At 38.7% G+C, this 21,904-nt stretch overlaps 1 long non-coding RNA gene across 3 annotated transcripts in view; it reads left to right on the top strand.

Moving 5' to 3' along the window:
* The first annotated feature begins 3,785 nt into the window (after window positions 1-3,785).
* Window positions 3,786-21,904, top strand: part of LOC146436662 (uncharacterized) — a 117,657-nt gene continuing 99,538 nt past the window's right edge. The window contains exons 1-2 of one of the 3 annotated variants that reach the window (XR_014852927.1): window positions 3,786-4,077; window positions 4,682-4,818. This is a non-coding gene — a long non-coding RNA (uncharacterized LOC146436662). The remainder of the gene's footprint in view (window positions 4,078-4,681; window positions 4,819-21,904) is intronic. The other 2 variants (XR_014852925.1, XR_014852926.1) reach the window with 2 other exon arrangements.

The following is a 21,904-nucleotide window of genomic DNA, read 5'->3' as shown; positions in this document are numbered from 1 at the left end:
TTGCGTTGCATCTTATCTGGGATGAGGTTTGTTCAAGGTAGATTTCTCCATCTCATACCTATAAGCATTAAGCACAATTTACTCACTGGAGTGTGTTGTGGAAAATCTCAAACAAACCACCTGAAAGTAAGTTTTGAGCACATATGTGTTGAATAAAGGTGAACATAACTGTGGCAGGTACTTGTGAAACCTGCCACACTTTCCCACATGTAGCAATAACCACACTACTGCAAGAGCTTGGACCTCATGAGTAAATCTGCAAGAACAGAACTGTGCAGAACTCTATTGAAATCCATGGAATCCAGCTTGAAGGGAGGTGACAATGGGCACAGGGGAAACAGCAAAGTCAACAAGATTTAAACCGATGTTAAAACCAATTAATGCTATTGAAATGAACATTTTCAGAGTAAAAAGTAGTGAAAAAATTACTTGCAAATCTTAAAAACTGAAATGAAAGCAAGGATTTTGTTTTGCATTGCATGGCAGAATATTCTCATTAAGTGTTTTCAGCATAAACATTTCAATACTATTAAAGTGTAAATGAAAGCTAAGAATTTATATATGTTTTGGGGTGGAGGGGCAGGAAGGGAAGAGGACAGATTGGGAAACTTGCAAAACATAGTAGGTACATAGTGACAAAGTGTCACCTTTTATTGTTTATTTTAAAGTATACTGAAAAATACTTATTACCATAACAACAGAAAATCCCCCAACATTTGGTCAGTAAAAGAATAGCAGTGAAATGATCGCTGTTTTCTTGAAGTTGTTGTTTTTTTTTTAGGATTGTATGCAGAATTACATTAACACCAGCAGGATATGTGGTGTTCCCTAGCTCACACGGACTTTGGCAGGTGGGAACCAGAGAAGTTTCTGTGCTTGGCTGCTCATAGCATCCCTTCACATGTGCCACACTTTGTCAGCCTCAGAGACCTGCTGCACAAGTACAATTGATGAGGGCAGTGAACCATAATGCAGAGGACAAAAAAAGATTGTGAAATGCCTTCTATTTTATACATCTCACCTTCTCGTTAAATTCCTTTGCTTCTTGGCGTGGAAGACACCATTATTCATGTCCAAGAACATAGCAGCCCAATTGTTTATTTGATTATTCAGTAACAAATGTACCTGAAGAACCCTTTTTTTCAGTCTGTCCCCTTGACTTTACAAAAAAAAAAAAAAAAGGAATTTAATGGCTACCAGTGCCAGTACCACTTTGCCTCCATCAGTCCCCTTTAGTGATTTGTCCAAATTCTACCTCCCCTTTTATTTTCCCCCTTTCTCTATTCCACTTGCACTGGACACCGGTGATGCTTTAATTCAAGGTGATGCTTTAATTCAAATCAGGTGGTTTCCAAATAGTAGTAGTTCTGGATTTGTTTCTGCGAGTCTGAACTTGCAGAATCGATGCCTAATTCCATCTTGAGTGCACTGCCACTGGTTATTTGAAGAAGGCATGTCTGTCAAGTGTCCTGAGGAGCCCTGTGCGTTGCAGGCTGTGTGGCACGGTAGCAGGAGTTGCTGCACAGATGCAGCATCTGGCTGAGAGGAAGAGGAGATGCCTCTTGCTGCACATATGGGAGAGCTCAGAACCCGGGCAGGCTCCAGTGAAAACAGCCCACAAAATGTGGGAAAGGAGCTTCCAGGGCTGGGAGTTTTCCCTCCCCGTTGCCAAGCTGGAGTCACCATGAGTTACCCAGCGTAGCCGGTTGCCTTGCAGTGATTCCCAAGTGGCCCTGCAGGGTGGGGGCTGCAGACAGCGCTGATGGCAGGGTGGCTGGGGCAGTGTGGCACTGCACACCCCCCGGGGCATCCATCCGCACCGCTGCTGGCTGTGGGGCTGCCTGGGCTGGTCTTTGTGCGGAGTGCCCCATTAATGCCGTGTGGACATGCCGATAATGTGAGCCATAGCATCCGCGTAGAGAGTAATTACCGCAGAGTAATTCACTGGCGATTCACACCCTAGTTTATTCCATGTTAATTTCTCCAACGTGATCACCTCCCGCACCTTCTTATTTTCCAAACGGTTTTTCAGCCTGTGTGTTTTCAAGGGAGCCTTATTTTTCTCCAAAGCCATCCTGACCCACCCCATGGAAGAAGTAGATGTCACACACATTTAATCAAATGAGAAATATACTGATTTAGTTTTTCCTGTGATAGAAGCCTGTCTCAAGTAGAGCTGTACTGTGGAAAAAAGTCCTGGGGTAAAAAAAAAAGCAAAACTCAAACTGAAAAACACACCTATATTTTTAACTTAAACTTTTTTTTTGGCACTTCTACTGGAGCAGAATGTTCTTAATAGCAAACCCATTCATACTGTGCAGATTCATTTTCATAGGAATTGTTTGCATTGTCTCTTGGAGAAATGCACCAATAATATATTGGGTATGTGCCTAAATTGTACAATATAGCATGGATGGTGTCAAAGCATTGCAGAAGGCTGTGTGCTTGTTCTCTACAGGATTTTAATTTGCAGAGTATATATTGGTATTAAACTTCTGAATATCTGTAGAGGTGACTTTGAATGATGCTGGTTTAACAATACTCACTGAGGCAAGAGCATTCCAACCCTTCTAGTCAGTGGTGGACTTTTAACCACCTGGGAGGTCCCTTCTCTTTTCCCTGTCTTTGGAAAACCCTTTGCAGTAGATTTCACTGAGTCTTCTATCTAATAAATGATTTTGCTTTCATTCCCGTTGTCTTCTGAAATGCTGCATCCACTACCTTAACTCACCAGCTGGATTCCTGCTGCTCAGAACCAGACATACCAAAAAAAAAATCCACCTCCTGATTCCCAATTTAAGACCCAGAAGACTTGCTGGATTTCTCAAGTGTAACAATTCGTCTGGCAGTTACAATTGCACAGGACTCTTAAGGTGGTTCTCTGTCAGAAATCTGGAGATAGTTGGGGTGTGACTTGAGAGCTAGCCAGTGAAAACTGCCTGGAATAGTCAAGTGTCAGAGATAGTGAGATTCCACCAGGGAATGTTTGTTCAGGCCGTGAGGGAAGCGAGGCAGTGCCCATAGCAGCACAGCTTGCTTTGCTTTCACAGCCTATTTAGAACAGGGAATATTTTTAGCCGATATAATTGTACTAATGCATAATCATAATAACTTGCAAAGAGGAAGATTGCATATGTATTCCCAAAATGGTTTAGGACAACAAACCAAGCAAAAAATAAACCTGGGAAGTGACTGTTTTCTCGTCAGGTCCAGGTCAGTGAAATATGTAAGCTGCAAAATTTTTGCGTTCTCTAGTCTTCTAAAATGACAGATTTGGTCATGGTCCTTAGCTCAGCAAAGTGAGTGTGCTGTGCTGTAATGTTCTCTTTCTGGCACTGGTTAGCACCAGCTTTACAATAAAGTAGGAAAGATTTCAAATTTATAATTTTCATTATTTGCCAAGAGAAGAGCTTTTCTTTCTCCTACCCACTGCCAGCTCATGTCTGAGTTACCTTAAAGCATGTCTATAATTTGTAATTTTTATAGTTATTAGAATTTCAATATTCTATGCTGATGTCTAATTTTGACACCTTTCAGGCCCTCCAGTAAGGTGTTTTAGTGAGTTCTGTGTTTTAATTTTACGATGTTTAAGAAGTAATAAACCTTTTATCAGTTTTAGGCTCTTTTGGCTTGATTCCATTGTAATCTGCCTGCTTAAGTGGTTTTGTGGCAATCATCTTCTATATGAAATACTTACCATATTCAAAAACACCTACTGCAGCTGAACACAAAGTACAGTTGGTTGAGCTGGAAGAGCATCAGAATGTCCTGTAGCTGCACTGCATTACTCCTTAAAACATATATGTTATTGATGAACTCAGAAGCATGGATGGGAAATTACTATTGTTGAAATGCTGCACATGGTTTTACCAAACTAATTTGGTATTCTCTTTTTCAGTGCAGAAGATGCTGTGTCATGGATTGTGTGTGAAGGAACAGTAGAAATACACCACAGAACATTTATATACCTTTATTTGCTTGTAGCAAAGGGCTTTTGTTGGATGTAGAGAGCCACTGCTTGCTGTTTGCCTTACTTTTCCATGAGCAGAAGCACAGCATGTCTTCTTACAATTTAAGGTAATATTCAGGTATAAGAGTTATCAGTGGTTGCCATTAATGTAATTTCTGTTAATGAAAAATAGGGAGCATTATTTCTCTGTTAGATTTCTGTAAGGACCACATTTTCTGTTATTTAGGGATCAAATATCCACTTGAGCTAGAAAAAGGATGAGGAAAAGCTACTTTGCCTTTTCAGTCCTTAGGAGGAAGCAAAACCACAGGGGAATCAGGCAAATAGTTATAAATCCAGGTTAACCTTTGGTAGGCAGTGAAGTCTTTCTGTTTTCCCTTGTTACCCATTTGAAAAGTTCAAAACCTTTATTTAATTAAAAACAAAAGATTATTACTTGTACATATGAGCATGTTATTACAGACCTGTAGTTTTAAAAGGTTCAAGAATGTTAAACCATTAGATTACAATAAACAGCATTTCCAGTGTTTGACTTATGGTTCCCTTTATTGAATCAATTCTACTTAGAGTATGTTAAAATAGTTTTGCATTTCTGTAGATTAATTTTATATTGTCATCCTTTAGTACCTAATCCATTTAAAGCAAGTGCAGCTGCTTGAGTGCAGCTGTAATTTTTTTCCTATTTTGGTGAAATCTCATTTGTTTTTAAAGAAAGTGCATAAAGGAGGCATTTTGGGAAGAGAGATGAGAGAGAGAACCAAAGCCACTACCCGAACATGACTTAAATCAGGGCAAACATTGGATGACTGTCAGATGTTAAAAAAAGAAGGCTGGATCTGACTCTGAAGGTAGCTTTTATTAACCAGTTGGTATTTCTGGCTTCACCTGGCATTATTTTGTGTCATACAGGAAAATTAAGCTGTCCAGAAGAGAGCCACAAAAATGATCAGAGGTATGGGCACCTCTCCTTTGAGAAAAGGCTGAGGGAATTGAGATTGTTCATCCTGGAGAAGAGAAGACTTCAAGAAGGGCTTAATGTGGCTTTTCAGTACTTAAAGGGTGCCTTGAAGAAAGATGGGGACAGACTTTTTAATAGGGCCTGTAGCAATAGGATAAGGGACAATGGTTTGAAACTAAAAGGGGGTAGGTTCAGACTAGATGTGAGAAAGAATTTCTTTACAATGTGGGTAGTCAAACAGTGGCACAGGTTGCACAGAGAGGTGCTGGGTGCCCCATCCCTGGAAACACTCAAGGTCAGGGTGGACAAGGCCCTGAGCAACCAGATCTAGTTGAAGATGTCCCTGCTCATGCAGAAGGGTTGGACTAGATGGACTTTAAATGTCCCTTCTAACCCCGAGTAGTCCATGATTCTATGAAAATGTTGAATGTGTTCTGTGGATTGAAAAGAATTAATTCTCTGAGGCAATACAAGCCATTTCAGCACCATAGAATTATTTCCTGTTAGCCAGCTTCACAAGTTTAATGAACGCAGGAAATGGACAATCATTAACAAAAGGTAAAAAATACTTCAGAGATGTATTTGAACCCATTTCTCTGGGTTTTCTCTTGTGAAATTTTGAGTAAAAATGGAAGGTCTGAAAAGATTCTGAAAGCCTAGTTCTTTTGCAAGTTTCTGAGGCTTAGCAGCCTCACATGGAGCTGTGGGAATTTCTGTATTCTGGCTGGGGAGTGATCTCGGGAAGGGTTGCAAGGTGAATGTGGGGATATGGGGGAGTTCAGCTGTACATGTGCTTATTGTAAAATACCTGTAAGCAGAAGAATCTCCAACTAAAGCATTTTTTCCCCCTGGATTTCCTTGGTAAAAAAGGAAGTGGGTTTGTCTGGGCTTTTTTTCATGTAATTTGTTTAAGTTTAGTGTGTTTGCATTGGGTTTTTCTTGTTGTTGTTGGGTTTTTTTTAAAGTGGAAACAATATAAATAAGCATAATTTCATCCTGGGTAGTTATTCTGGTTAACATAAATGATTTACTGAAATGATACTAATTTTGCAAGGCTTTTAGGCTTAGCATGCACATTCTATTTGAAGAAGAAGTCCCACATGCAGCGAATCCAAGTTAACTCTTCTGCCCACAGACACATTTGTTTCACATGTGACTAGCTGGATCCCTAGACTGATATGATATTGGCTTGAATTTACAAAAGTTTCTGCAGGTTAAGTTCTGCAGATAATTTCTGAGTTACACATTGTTCAGAAACTGTGAGAACTGAGCCTCCTGGGACTGAAGTATTGAAGAGACCTAAAACTCACTCTTGAGCTAACCAAAAGCTTTCATTCCTTCTACAAGCCCCTAGTGTTCTGTTTTTAGCAATGGAACCCTGTTTAGGCCCTAAACAGAGTCTAAAGGACATAACTTTGTAACTACTGACTTAAGGTTAGTTCTATCAAGCATGAATTTGACTCAGCATTTTATCCATATTGTATACTTTATTGACTCATTTATTGAATGCAGCAGCTCTCAGGGAGTTAGCTGAAAGCACAGCTGTAGGGTGCTGGCTTCAAGTCCTGATTTTCATCTGGTTCCATTAGTAGATAACAGGTTTGTCATGGTTGTTTCCAAAATAACTGGTAGAAAACCTTAAGAAAAAGAGAAGTCAGTAATTTCAATCTAAAGCTTGTTCTAATTAAAAGAGATAGTTTGGCTTATCCACCTTTGCAGGTTAGAAGCTGCACTGGAAAACCTCAGCACAAGCTCAGATTCTTACTCCTGTTAGGGGTTAAAGTACCTAGAGAAGCCAAAACATGCACAAATGATGTTTTAAAACTATTCCTGCCAATGGGTATTTTCATCCTCAGCTTGCTGAAAGCTTTCTGGAGTTCTTTACACTTGTCCTTCTCTTCCTTAGTTTTGATTTTTGTGAGTAATAAATACATTCTTAGTCAGCTCCCCATTCATCTTGCTCCCAGCAACCATATGGTGCATATACTCACATTATGTCCTTCAGTAAAACAGATATAGAACCATAATAGCAGTGTAACAAACAGAAAAAGTACAAGGATGAGGATGTGTCAGCAGGAGAACACTCTGGAAGAAGAGTCCAAATGCAGAGAGTTTATGGATTATTTGAAATTAGATTTGAAATTGGATACTTTCAGCCAGGAGTCTTAAATTAAATTATTAAAGCACTTTCTAAGTGAATTATAAAACCAGTTAAAATTAATTTTGAGCAGCAAGAATTTCCAATTAAAAATACAAGACAATTTAAATGGTCATTTAAAAAGATAATTAAGATAACTTTTTCAGTGTATTCCTACATAGAAACAACAGAGGAAACAGCAGAGGAAACAGTGTATTCCCACATAGAAACAACAGTTCACCTCATGTAGGTAAATAAGGACTAAAGCTGTCTGCCTTTAGAGTGGAATAAAACAATAGCTACATTCCATGAATCCTGATAAAACTCTCATCCTTTTTCAGTGCTCTAGGCTGTTTTTCTTAGTTTCACATTCCGTGAAGTTTGGTAGCAACAGGTGTAGTCACACCAGCTGACAGGATGAGGAAGAGCTCCTGCAAAGCTAGATTGTATTATGGAAGGAGATTATCCATCCTCCTACCTGTGACCAACCAACGTTGTACTTTCCCTGTTTAACACACAGCTGTATCTAAGGAGGATGCATTGCCAAGAGGGTTGCTCACGGGAAAGACACTTCCTTTAGGAAGAGCACACCTAAAAGGGACTGACAATTGCTTTGCACTGTGAACTGTAAGCAGCAGCACAGCGGGAACAGGCAAGACAAAGAAAGGTGCCAACAACAGTTACACTCCAGGTCATTGACTGGAGTGAACTCTGGCTGCAGAGTGCTCCCTTCTAACAGTTTTTTCTGTATCGTGTTCGCAAAACCTGCAAAGCAGTAGAGGCCAAGTTATGGAAGACAGATTTTATCTATAACAAGCTTCATCCTGCCCAAATTGTATCATAACTGCTACAGAAACATCAGGTAGAATACAGGCAAAAACCCCAACACACCTGGGCAGGTATTTTACCTTCTGGCAGCTGTTTTGGATACTTCTGAGGTCCTTTCTCTCTTCTTATCAAAGTTTTGTAGATTCTCTAAACCTTTGAGTGTAATGTTATCTAGTTCAGTGCCAGTGAAAAAGGAAATTTAACTCTATACTTGCTGGAGATTATTGTTAATTCTCAATGGAAATAAGAACAAAAAGTCTTTTAAAATGAGTTGTGATCAATGTTCACTTCAGTGACTGCCCAGATCTCCAGAAAGTCTGGGTAAGACACAGCATTTGGAGAGCTGATATTTGTGTCACTGATATATTAAATTCATTAGCAACTTCCTCCACTCTGATAGTGGACTCTTTCTCCAAATCTTTGCAGGACAGGAGGGTTTCACTAGTTGCAAGTCTGTATCAAGGGTAAGAATATTTCATCAGAAAATCCTAGTTGTTATGGAAAAATTTGATCAGTCAATTATTACTCCATTATTCCTTTATTATGATTTACATAGTCTAGGTAGAAAGAGTCTAAAAGAAGTCTTCAGGCTTCTTTAAGAAAATGCAGAACATCATCAGGGTATTTATGTTTACAGATGTGAAAATCTCAGTAAATATTACTGAGACACATTAGTTGTTTTCTTTGGGGTTTAGCCAACTAGCAAGGAAAAAGAAAAGAAAAAAAACCCAACAAAACACTTCAGCGTTCATACTCTAGGCCAGCAAGGCCTCAGAATCAGTGAACCTCGGGACTCAAGAGTGATTTGCAGCTAGAAACTTTACTGGAAAGCAAAGAAACAAAACTGATGTCGAAAGTGTCACTTCTCAGGCTTACTAGAACTGATCTTAACAGGTTGGCACTGATGTTTCAAACCATTTGATCTTTTAAAAGATGCAAACTTTTCACTTCTGTTGCCCTCTCTAAGACCTGCTGCCACTGAGCTTTTGAAAGGAAATCACTACTAATGCACCTGGAATTGCCTGGAGAAAAAAAACTGAGAGCACCATTGTCCCCATTTGATGTTGGTCACTGAGCTGGCCGCACATGATGCCAGCTCCTCTGTGAGGTGTTACAACCTATTACAGATAACAGCTTGAATTAACTAATCTCAAAAATTACGGTCAGGCTACTGTAACAGGGATTCTTGCTTTTAGGGTCTGTTTTTTGAGAGGGAGGACTCAGAGGACAACACCTTGCCTGACAGGACAACAAACACTAAGAGTGGGAGGATATTTCCTACTTGCAGTGAGAGAGTACAACACATGCTTCACCTCAGTTTTAAGTATGGTTACTTAGAAAAGGAGTAGATACAGTAGGACAAATCTGTAGATAAAACTGTACAAAATACTCTTGCACCAAGATGTCTTTTTTTTTGTTTTTGAGTTGCAGGATTTATGCAGGCCTTATAGTTACTAATTTTTGAAAGGAATTTTAGAAATAGTCAGTGAAAGCAAGGTTTGTATTTTGGGTGATGAAAAAGGAAGATGATAAGACTACCTAAAGCAGTACACACCAAACTGATATCTAATTGAAGGAGTGGCATTACTGCCTTGCTTGCAATACTGTGAGAATTTATGGTGCATTTAGCTTGATAACCTCTGCTATTAGGCTAGAATAGAACATGTTTTGGGCTACATATATGTGTGTATGTTTTATTATCAAATTTATTTGATAAGACAGTTTCTTGGCTATCTGCTGGTTATAAGTTAGATGAAAAAGATAGAAAACACTGGTCACACTTCATACAGAATATATAAATACTTACCAGAGCATCTCCTTTTCACATTCTCCACACTGGAGTATCCATAAGCAACCAGGATTACTGAATCTTGGCTGGTAACATGAAGCATTTTCATTCACATATTCATAAATACCAGTTCCTTTAGATTCATTTTACAAATTAGATATGATTTTTGCTATGTAATTGACAGGAGATCTTTGTATATTGTTTAAGACATGGAAATATGAAGTGGGGTAGATAGTGTACTACTTTCAGAATGAATTAAGGGTTCAGACTTAATATATTACTTTTCTTGTGACTTGTCAAAAGAGATCGAAATAAAGAAAATGGAACGAAGAGCAGAGTTCAAATTACAGTGCATGAAATTGAAATTAATATCTCAAGCTATTATTTCTTATGACATAGGAAAAAAAGTAAAAGTTGGATTCTGTACTTAGAATATTTGAATAGACACAAAGATTATCCCACAGCCCCAATGAGAAAATTACTTCCACCTTTGAAGTTTCTGTCCAATTTGTTCTTTTTCAGAAACTCTCTGAAATAAGTGTTTATAGCATAGAATGTGTACAGAACTTGTGACAATCAACAAGAGATCAGAGGCAATTCTGTGTCTTCCTCTACAGTTTTTCCCCCTGAGATGATTTTTTCAGTTGACCACATGGATTTTCCTTGGTGCCAGATTATTCTGGGATATATATCTGTGTGGGAAACCTGAGGAGCAAGGCTTTTCATCCCAGACCATTTATTCTTTTTTGACAGATCTTTGTAAACAAGTGGCTTCTGAGGAATGTGTGCAAATAAATGCTATTCTTCTTAGCTTTTGAAGCATGTAGGTGGTAGACGCATAAGTGATTGAATTATTAGAAATCTATAAATTTTTATACAGAAAGTACACTAATGAAACTACCAATCAATTTGCATCTCAGTAAATTAGCCCTGGCTGAATAACTTACCATGATTCACACATCAAAATTTTCATTTGTGTGTCCTTCATTTTTATCTGCTTTTGCTTTTCTAGGTATTTGTGTAATTTCTATCATTCTCATGTCTGACCAACATAGAAAAAAATTAATGAAAATTCCTGTCTTAATGTGACCTTTCGTTTAGTAAATATAATTTATGTTCCATTTAGGGGTGTTTCACACTGCTGCAACAAGGACAAAGGAGACACAGTGCAAGACCAAATTAAGATGTAGTTAATTAGTCTGTGTGATAGTCTTTGCAACTGGGAAAGGAAGATTAAGAAATAAAGCCATTGCCTTAATGGAAAAATGAGTGCTTTTTAAGTGCCACGTTATGGACCCTTCTGTAAAAATGTATCTTATAGACAGTGAAAGGGTATTTTCATGGCAAAATGCAAAGCGGAGTCCAGCATCTAAGAGTACCTCTAAATTGAATTAGGGAAAGTTTGAGAAGCAGGATATTTCTGACTAGTTGGAAGATCTGCTGCTTCTGATACTGAAACTTTATTTTTCTAAAGCATTTCATTACGGAATGTGATTCCACCTTTGGATTTTACTAGGATTGTCTTTGTTCAAAGCAGTTTAACCCATATTCAAAGTGGGAAAAGCTGCTTTTCTTTTCTGTCTGGCAAGAATGTTTATAGCAGCAGTGAGCCAGGGCTGGTACTGGGCTCTGATTGAGGCGAGTTTCCCTTTCTGTTTACTTCCTTGTGTAGACAAGCCCTGAGCAAGTGCGTCATGCAGGAAGTGTGTGGAGTTACTCTAGATTTATGCTGATGTAACAGGACACGAGAGAAAATTTATGACTGTTTCTGTCCTGTGCAGATGGAGTACTGTTAAGTGACAGCTCCAACAGGAAGAGATTTGGGAAGCACTGTTTTAAAGGCTTGTTAAAGACGAGTGTTTTAAAGAAAGGTTGGAAAGAGCAGAAAGAGGAATCATGTTCTTTTTTCAGGTTTAAATAATGCCTGAATAGTGCATTACGAGTCATGCTGCTTATAATGCTGGAATACTATCCAGTGGCCTCTGTTTCCCCAATTTTATTGTAAACTAATCTAATAAATTTACTCTATAAGGGGGAAAGACCTATACCACTACTGTTCCAAGACTTGGGTATTCCTGATCTGTGCTGGACTTGTGGCAGGCTGCCTCTCTTTTGCTTAGGATCTTCCTGTTCTGCTGCTGAAGTACTGAAAGAAAAAAAAAAAATCGTAATACTGATAGAAAAGCATTTGTAATACTGAAAGAAAAGCATTTGTAATACTGAAAGAGCTGAGAGAGATCTTATAAATATGTTAAAAGGCATCAGTGCAGCTTTGAAGCTCTTCACGAAAAGTAAAACACAAATGTGGACTTTTGCCTCTCCACCACTGTAGTAAATGTCATCAAAGTTACCCTTAGTATCATGCTGTGTTTTCCAAGAAGAGAAATGTCATCATGTTCATCCCATTCAATTTTTAAAAATATCTCTCTCTCTGTCTCCTGCTTCAAAACACTGTTGAGGAGGCTGGACAGAGTTAAACACAGCAATTCAAAAGTCAGATCCATTAGCCATGATGGAATTAGAATTTCTGCTAAAAGAAGAATGATGAAAAGTACTGACAGAGTGAACAGACTGAGGCTTTCTTTAATTTAGATTTTGCAGTTTCTTAGTATCACGTATTTCTTGGATAAATTTCACTAGATAGGATATTTTTTTTCTGGCCTAACATTTTCCTTTCTTCAATAGCCTTATGTTCCCTTTTGTATGATGCATTCAATATATTAAATAATTCTATTTTGTTTTCTAATCAGTATTTGTTAGCTTCCAGGAGTCAGATCTTATTGCTAGGCAACTAAATGAGAAATCTCCATCTCTGTAAGAAGCAGTTTGCTGTATCCATGGCTGGCCCTGTGCTTATCTATACATACATCTATAAAATTACCTAAGTGCTGCTGTAAACATCAAATGTAAACATGCTGCCTATCTTACCCATATTGAATTTATCTTGAAACCGAGTTGTTAATAGTCAAAACAGCTTGGAAAAAGGCACAGATTTTCCCCTCCCCCTTTTAAGGCACGTTTCCCTCACATGTAACTGGGTTTAAGGGCAGCCTTGGTGCTGTAAATGACTTCTTTCTTTTGGACTAAAAGAAATGGGGATTTATGTATTAATCACTGCATTTTTTTTACATCAGGATACTTTCTTAATAATGCCTCTGTAAAATTTTGATTACTATGATTCTCTGTTTGCCAGTTTTCCAAAGGAATTATGAGATAGAGGAGTTAGTGTGAAAACCAGTAGCGGGGCTTCAGCAGCTTGTAGTGACAGCAGTCTTTTTGCAGTTTTAATAATGCTTTATGCATTTAATAATTTAATAAGCTCATATCTGCCATCTTGGTGCTTGATTATATTTCCTGTGCCATCCAGTGTATTTTGGTGATTTAATAAAATGTCCTCTGTAACATATAGTCTTATAACTAAGGATTTAATCTAAAGATTTTTTCTTTTCTTCAACATTATTTTTGTTGCTAGAGTATTGCTGTTCTGCCATGGAAAAAAAGACTTCTGATGCCACACATTGGCATGAGCTTTTTTTTAAAAAAAGTTTTTCTATTGTTTTTTAATAATTTAATGACATGCTTTTAACATACGTGTGGTGTGGGAGTCTCAGAAGTATAAAATCAAGGTCAGAAGGGGCATGTGGAGATCACCTAGTTCACAGTCCTGCTACAGGTATGGTTAATCTCCGAGGTTCAGGGCCTTGTTGTGTTCTTTCTCTCTCCTTTGCTGAGTGCCAAGACTGGACACAGGATTCCCGGCAAGGGTGTTTTGGCTGTGGCCTGACAAGTGCTGAGCAAACAGCAACCGAGAGGTGACTCTCACAGGCATTGCTTAGACATGCTTAGATGGTGGCTTGGCTGGCTGAATTACAGCTTTCCAAGTAAAAGTCTTGGAGGGAACAGACTCCCTCCAATACCCAATTCTGCATTTTTAATTTCTGTTTAAACCAGCCTCTGATCCTCTACTGAAGATCTGCAAAAGGAGTTTATGTATATATTCTCATGTAGGTACACCTAAAGTTGGTTAGTATAAATAAAGGAGCTGAACTGATCCATTTTTCTTTTCTAATTTTGGTTCAGCTGTGATTAAGGATGTTCCGCTGTCCTTCCTGTTCAGATCAGAAATAGATTGGTAACTGACTCATGTTAGAAAATACTGCATTCAAAAATAGAAATGATGGCATGCTGTGGGTGATCCCATGGAATGGGGCTCCAGGTGAAGGCAGGCTTTAAACTCTCTTTTCTGCTTTGCTGTCATAGCACTGCTATTATTTATGGTTCCCACGTGGCACCACTGCTTTTCTCACCTCCTCAGTCTCACTTGCCGTATTTAGGGACTGAGGCAATCTGGCAAGTACAGTTGAGGGGATGGAGGAAAGCTGTAGCTCTGCCCCATACTTTGTGTTTCAGCAGTGCCAAAGATGTGGGAGCTGGGAAGGCAGATGCTGAAGCCCTCCTGGAAATATGGATGGACACAGGTGTTTGTGCTGTGAGAGGCTTGGTTACTGCTCCTGAGGGGAGCAGAGCTGCTGGGGCCCAGCAGGCACCGGGTGTACTGGTGGCACTGGTGGCTCAGGCTGGCTCATGTGGCAGCTTGTGCTCAGCTTACATCACGTGCACAGAAAAGCAGACTCTGTAGCAGAGGACACAGAACAAGTGGAAATAGAATAAGCTTCTCCCTTCCTTTCTACCAATTTAAAGCGAAGAGAGCACTTCTAAAGGGGAAATAGTATCTCACTCTTAGATTTAGCAATTATGCTCTCTTTCAGCTGCAGAAGTAGGCGACAGGCAGTGCTGATTGCAGTGATGTACATCTGTCATGTAAACCAACCAAACAGCACAGGTATATTCCCTGTAAACCACCAAAAAGCTTTCAGGTTAAAGAGAAACTTGCATCCTCCCTTTAGGAATCCACTAAACTGTCCAATATCCACAAAATGAAGTTATTAAATTTTGTAATTTTTGCTCAGTTATAACTTTCAGTTTAAGTCCCAAGTTATAGTCTCAGAATCGTTGTTGCAAAAGATCTCCAAAAGATCCCCAGGTCCCAGCACCACCACAATGTTCACCTCTAAATTACTAAGCCATGTCCTCAATGCTACATCTGACCAAGCTGTATCTACTATAAATATTATTCTTAATATAATATTGTATTATGCTTATACACTAGTTATTTTCTTTCACAGGTTCTAGCCAGTCTTTTTGTTTTCTTATGGGATTTTTTTTGCAAAGTATCTAATTCATGTTACAGATGGAAGCATGAAAATGGTAAGTTATTAAATAATTACAAATAGTACCTGAAATGTTAATATTTTTATCTTTTATGCCTTTAAAAAAATCCTATGTTTTTGTGAAGTTAGCTTGTTTTTGCTAAAAGAAATGCTGTAGGTTTTGATTTCTTGCAAGACAATTTTCTTAACATGCATCACTAAATCTCTTGATTATGAAAACTTGTATCTGTGTGGTCAGGAAATTGGACTAGATGATCATTGTAGGTCCTTTCCAACTGAGCTATTCTAATCTATTCTACTCAGTACATTTCTTTTTCTTTTTTTTTGACAGAAAAATTGGGTTATTTTCAAAAAACAGGTAAATCTTCTAAGAGAGCTAGTTCATCCTTGTTCCGCGGCTTTTATACAATAGTGCTTCAAAAATAGCAGAATCCATCTCAGATGTGAATTCATATCCAGACTAAATAAGTGCATTTTATTAATGTATTATATTCTTAGCTCTCTCTCACTGATTTAGCCATAATTTCCAGATTTGCATTTATTTTAAAGTGCTTCAGTGGAGACATGAAGTTGCTTGCCACAAAACAGGCTGAAATAAATACACAGGCTTTCAAACTTCGGGGAAAATGTGTTGGATTCACAGAATAAGCATGATAACAGACTCTAAACATGATAAAAAGAACTCCGTAGCCCACACATTCTGTACATTCATCTTTGCACATGCAGATAATGTGCTGTCATTGCTACAACTTTGACTTTCCACCTTGAACTTCCTGACACAGGTGAATCTAACTTGCTCCATTCCTTCTATGCAAACAAAAAGATCTATTTTTAAAATTATTTAATCAAAGGAAGTTTTATTAAGAGGAAAGCTTAGATGGAAAAAGGAAATACATCCTGCTGTGCAAAATTTGGCTGCAGCCTACCCACCACCTTGAGCTAATATTGTCCATGTGTACATTTGCAAGTGGTGCTGTGCAGTTAGAGCCAGTTTGGTGCCAAGAACCTGATGTCCACACTGGATGTGAGTGGGTGGAAAGGAGGGAATGTGCTTTGAACTAGCTCCAGCTTGCTCCTGTGAACTGGAAGTCCAGTAATAGCTGGAGCAGAGGAGATGCTCTGCAGAGTCTGTAGAGTGCATTTTCCAGCTTTATGTCTTTTGGGGAGTATCTGGCTGTACTCCTTGATCTGGGTTGGCTGAAGCAAAGTAAGGCAAGAGGGAATGAACAGGAGATTCCCTTCAAAAGCATATTTCTGGTGTCAACTTACAGACTCCTGACAATGTATCCATAAAATTTTTTTTTTCCTCATGAAGTGAAAACTGATAAATTGAAGACCTTGCAGGAAATCCAGTACACCACTTAATTCCATAACATTAGTTGCAGACAATACTGTTGCTACCTTTATTCTTCTGAGTCAGTACTGTAAAATAATGCAGCAGTGAATGCAGAGAAATACGATAGTGCTGTAATAAAGGTGGTACTGAAGGAGGTTATATAATTCAAACACTTGTGAAAGTAGTAGAATTATGGATTTCTTGCCAAGGCTTGTCTTCTGAGACTGATTGTTTACAGGAGTTGTAGCACGGAAGCCTGTGAGGAAAGATGATATGAGGAGGCTGATTCTGTCGCCTCATTCAGATGAAGCAGGACTTGCTTTGAGCAATGAATGCGTTCATTCTCATGAGATAGCCTAAAAATGGACTACAAAGCAGGATGGAATCCAATCCTACATCTTAGTATGTAAGCTGTTTAAACAACTGTCAGCACAATGCTTTATTACACTTGTGTTTGGTATGGCTCTCAGTGGAAACCAGTAACACCAGTCTATGCCACCAAGGTGAAAACAAAATGCTGTGGCACTTTTTCCACAGATTTTACTTACTAAAATAGCTAAGTGGTCAGGTGAGCAGAGGTAATGAGCAATGTAGAAATTTGTGCCAAAGCTTTTACAAGCCTTAGCATGAGAGCTGCAGCATTTATGTAGCTTTAAATATGAATATTGTTGGCCTTTTGTAAAAGAAGTCAATCCATAACTGAAGAGCTGTATTTTAAAAAATACAAGTAAAATAAGCATTCTTTTAACCCAAACTTTCTTTCGTCCTTTCTGAACCACTTTATAATGTTGTTCCACATGTGATACTTCCTTCAGCGCTACATCAGCATGTCTGGTGGTCAGCGGGAGTTTTGCCAGTGTACAGTGTAAAGCAGGTTTTGGCAACCCGTGATTGCAGATTATAAAATGCTGGCAGCAGAGTTAGCATGGGGCTAGGAGCCATGACATTGAGAAAGTTGGCTAAGAGAACCAATATGTTTTTCAGAACTCAGCAGAAGCCCTGGAGCTGGGAATCCTTTCCTCATACTGCTGATTTTAAGATCATGTGGTGACCAGCTTCTAATTTCTTTGAGTTGGAGAGGTTTTTAAATTCTGCTTGGTGTCTGTGAGCATCCTCAGCCTCTTATTTGGGAAAAAAGACTATAGTGTACCACGTTCAAAAACTCTCTTACCCCTGAGCATTTGAGGTTTGATATCTTATTGTGAACATCTACTTTTTAATCACATGTAGGGCATGAGTAGTTCTAACCATTGCTTGAATAGTAAGTGCTACTTCATCCCTCAGGGTTTGGACTATTTTTTAAAAAAAGGCAATGGCATATGTAAGAATTAATAAATTCCCTGCAGGTTTTTGTAGTTTCTTCAACTCTCAGTCTGATTTTCTGGATCTTTCTGCATGTTCATATGTATTCAGCAGCTAAACAACTAGGGTTAAAAAAAAAAGTCACTGAAAAATACCAAAGCTCTATTTCTTTCCTCGAACCTGTCACAAGATACCTGCAATGGAGAGGGTCAGGAATTTTAATGCCAGCTGATTTGAGACCTAGGAGAACAAATAGCTACACAGCTTTTTTGCCAGTGTAATCTTTGGTCATTATTATTGATTGAAATGAAGCTTAACAGTGTGTTCCTTCTGCAGTCTTTTGAAAAATGGTGGCTGTCAATACGCATTTAAGGCTGAAACAGCTATCAGCAGCCCTGCAAAGATGGTGAGTTAATTCTGCTGAAGTATGTGCCACCTGTGAGAGCTCCTCAGTCTGTCTGATGGTGAATCAGAGGTTACTTTCAAATTTTGGATACAAATGGAGGAGAAGAGTAACAATTCTCTGTGATATGCCAATTTATGAGCAATGAGTAAGTGCACTATGCAGGTTAAAAACACCTTTTTTTTTGAGAAAGCCACAAGGAAGAAAGTATAACATTATGTACTGAGGTCTGACCCCCAAAATACTCAACTTCACAAAAATTATTCACTGAGAAGACCAGTAGAATTCAGAGAGAGTTTCCCAGGGAAAAACTATTAGTGCTTGAGTGTAACTTCTCTAGTTCATAGGGTGATAATCTGACTATTTAGTTAGGGTTTTTTTCCTTTGGGTTGATATTTGACATCTGTCAAGTTGGAGGTCTTGCACAAGAGTGAAAGTTACTTTACCGAAAATTAGGTGTTACAAAAATGATTGTTTTCCAAGGGCATGGTCATGTTTCTAAAGTCTTGACAAGAACAATTTCAGTAATTTCTTTTCTAGAAGGCAGCAGTACCTATTTAAATAAATTTGAAACCCTCCCCAAACAACTGAAAGTGTGAAGAGTAAAGACAAGAATGTTCTGGTAATTCGTGCAGATTATTCTTTCTGATTTGCTTAATATTTTATGTACAGATAATCTGTGAAGTCCCTTGAAGCAGAACAAAAGCTTTAAAGATACTCTTAAGATCTAAGTGATAATATTCATAACTGTTACCAGTGAGGAAATAGAAAGCAATTTTCCCTGAACTTTGCCTCCATGAATAATTGTTGACAAAGGGCTCTTCAGGATGAAGTGTCACATCTTTTTGCTGTGGCTTGTGATAACTTGTGCAATCAAAATGCTAGGGTCTCTATTTTTTCACTAGGAAAGAGTTTATTATGTCTATGTGTCCAAACGTTTTCAGTTCTCCGTAACTCTGATGGCACAATGTGTGATGGAAGTAAAGGAAATCAAGGTAATATTTGTGCCTGCTAATACAAACACAGCTGTACCACCTCTTACTAGTTAGGTAAATACTCTGCCTGCAAAGTTCTGATCTGGAAGTAAATATCAAAGATGACCAGTGTTAAATGTGTTGTTTAGATTAGGCCCAGTGTTTAGTTTCCTACTGAAGTTTTCTGTGCTGTCATTGACAATTCCCACGTACATAAAAGCAACTTAAACAGATAATTCTTTTGCCTCTACAGCTCAATAAAAGAAATTTCCTTTCGTCAAATACATTCATTTCTTTAAGGAGTGAATTGCTGCATAAAACTACTAAGTGGCCCTGTAATTTTTTTGGTCATCCTTTTAGCCAGCTTTTCTAGGATGACAAAGGATTTCAATTGTAGATCACGCCCTGTTGAGGATTTTTCAAAGATTGGATTAATTCATTACAGTACATAAGAGAAATGTAATTTGGACTCATCCTGTGTATAAAGAGCTCCTCCAATGTATTAGATTTTTCTCAATTGCTCAGATTACTCATATGTTTCTTAGGTTATCAACAGATTTTTTATATAAAGAAGAGGGAGGATTGATTCCAACATTTTCTCAGTTGTGTGCAATGACACTTTTGAAATTGTAACAGTCTCCTGCCAGCTATGGATATTGACTCAGGCATGAGATTTTCAGAAGACATGAAAATCTCTGAATTTCATTACTTCAGAGACTAGTTTATCATGTTTCCATCTGTTGGATAAATATCTTTTTGACTAAGTGTAAAACCCCAAATACGTGTCATCCCAGATGCTCAAAAAATTTTTCACCTGACTGCTGAAAGGCAGCAAGATGAGATGCAAAATCCTTTCAAAAGCCCTGCCAAGCAAGACTGCACAATCCTGTCCCAGGCAACTGGAATAGTCACCTGAGATTTGGAACTTCAACAATCTTGAGGTTGAAAACAGCAATCTGGGACACAAATCTCACTGCTGGGGAGTGTATGATTACCCAGCAGGTGGGAGATATAAATCAGGAGCCTGGAGGGAACCAGGAGATAGGAGAATGGCAGAGGGTTGTACGCTCAAGTGCATGCCCTCTGCAGCCAGGTTCCAGGAAATCTAACCTTGGCTTATTTTGGATACTGGCTGATAAGAACCTTTTCCTTGTTGTCTGAGCGCTGGAAGAAATTTGCATTCCTCCTTTTTGCATGATATCCTATTAGCTTTACCAGACAGGACTGACGGGGGTAGGTGAGACTGAAATCACATTGTGCAAGCTCCCTTGCTGGCATGCAGAGATTTCTGTCCCTCACAGGGAGTATTTGTTAGATAGACCTTGGGAAGTGTTCCTTCAGGGCTCTAAGAACAGTATGTTCATTTGTAAATACTCTTCTCTTTCCCTTTCCCCTTTCAGTGGGATAAAATAATGCTCTGGTGGCACAGTTTCTGTAATCCTTCTGTTGCTTCACTTGAATAGATGTGGAGGGATCTGCCATTTAAATAGAAGTCTCCTCTGCAACACCAATGTGCTTTCATTGATACTGGTTTTTTCCCTTCTTAAAAGTATTCTATCTACTGATGTATTTGCCTAGGAAAAAAGCAAAAGCAGTTAAATCAGGAAGTAAGCAAGTATGACAGAAAAATCACTTTGTACTGTTGACTACTCCACAGCAGGTTTGATGAGAGTGGGTAAAGACAATTTTATTTTTTTATTCAGTTATGAATTTTACTTAATATAGCCACTAGCAGACATGGTGGCCCTATGTCCCATTTTATATGGTATGATTTTAGCCATGCAGTTTTCCCTTTTTCTCTGTCAAGATAACCTGAAAAGCAGGTTCCTTTTATTTTGTATTTAAATTTGAGTCTGACCAAGGCAGTGAGCAGCTGTGGTCTTGTTGTAAGTTGCTGCTATTTTCCCAATACTTTATCAAACTCTGCCTGCCGAACCTGAATGTGAGACTGGAAATGACTCATTGGATCACAGAATCCACCTCTCTGCTGCAGCATTCATCACATCCCATAAATCCCCTTTAAAAACAACCAAACCTAGCCTTGAAACTATTTCATCACCCATCTCACCTGCACTTAGGTATCCTACATTGTTTAAAAATGCTGTTCATGAACTTGAAAGGCTTTGACTCTGCTCACTGCTGCTAAGTAAGCTTTTTTCCCAAGATATACACATGAAAACATAGTGTGTAGGTGTTTCTTTCCACTTGCTCCTGCCAGAATGCTGCTCTGGGACCCCCCTGATGGGAAACATCTTTTTTTGCTCAGCCTTCATGGGTAATTGACTTGTGCTTGGAAGTGTCACCCAGCTTGCAGACTTGGTCGAGCAGTTTCTTGGGCTGTCAGAACTCTTCTGGGGAGGTTTCTTTAAGATATGTCTAGGATTGTTCACTGAGTTGAGTTATGGGAATGTACAAACCTATGCTGTCGATCAATATTACATGAAGAATCTAGGAACAGGGTGGAAGATCCAGGGTTGCTGAATGATACTGTACTAGGGGAAGAAAAGCCTGGATTTTCTGAGTATGAGCAGGCTGAGACTGACTACAAAAGCTTTGTGAAAAGAAATATTTCAGGACATCTCAGCTGTGTGTTTAAAGTCAGCACTACAGAGTTCTTCTCATTCATAGGGAGGATTTAATTTTAGAATGCATTGAAAAATACTGTTAACGTCTCAATGATAGTTTTTCTAATTCAGTGAAAAAAAAATTTCAAAAATGTTTTTATGATTACAGAGTATTTTAGGTTGGAAGGGACCCAGAAGAACCATCAAGTCCAACTCTTAAGTGAATGGATTAAACCCACAGCCTTGGCGTTATGAGTGCCATGCTCTGACCAGCTGAGCTCATCTCAGGGCTTTTGTGGAAGGAAATAGCATGACCCAAGCCTATGTCTTCTGGCAGAAACAGGAAAGGCAAAAATCTCCTTAGAAGTTTTTTTTCCAGATTTTTTTCTCTGATTCACACCTTCTGCTGTCT

This window comes from Lichenostomus cassidix, chromosome 5 (assembly GCF_008360975.1).
Source record: "Lichenostomus cassidix isolate B80296 chromosome 5, HeHo_3.0, whole genome shotgun sequence".
In the NCBI taxonomy this organism is placed as follows: Eukaryota; Metazoa; Chordata; class Aves; order Passeriformes; family Meliphagidae; genus Lichenostomus; species Lichenostomus cassidix.
This window is presented reverse-complemented; position numbering and strand designations above follow the sequence as displayed.